The following is a 258-nucleotide window of genomic DNA, read 5'->3' as shown; positions in this document are numbered from 1 at the left end:
TGTGTGTATATATTTGTGTGTATATGTATTTGAGTGTATATATAGTTTTGTGTGTATATATAGATTTGTGTGTGTATATTTATTTGTGTGTGTGTATATATATTTGTGTGTGTATTTTTACTTGTGTATGTATATATTTGTGTGTGTATATATATGTATTTGTATGTCCATATATTTATGTGCGTATATATATTTGTGTGTATATATATTTATGTGTATGTATATATATATGTTTGTATATTGTGCGTATATGTATGT

This window comes from Elephantulus edwardii, unplaced genomic scaffold, assembly GCF_000299155.1.
Source record: "Elephantulus edwardii isolate Elephantulus edwardi_28Jun2011 unplaced genomic scaffold, EleEdw1.0 scaffold00529, whole genome shotgun sequence".
NCBI lineage: Eukaryota > Metazoa > Chordata > Mammalia > Macroscelidea > Macroscelididae > Elephantulus > Elephantulus edwardii.
Note: the sequence above shows the minus strand (reverse complement) of the source record.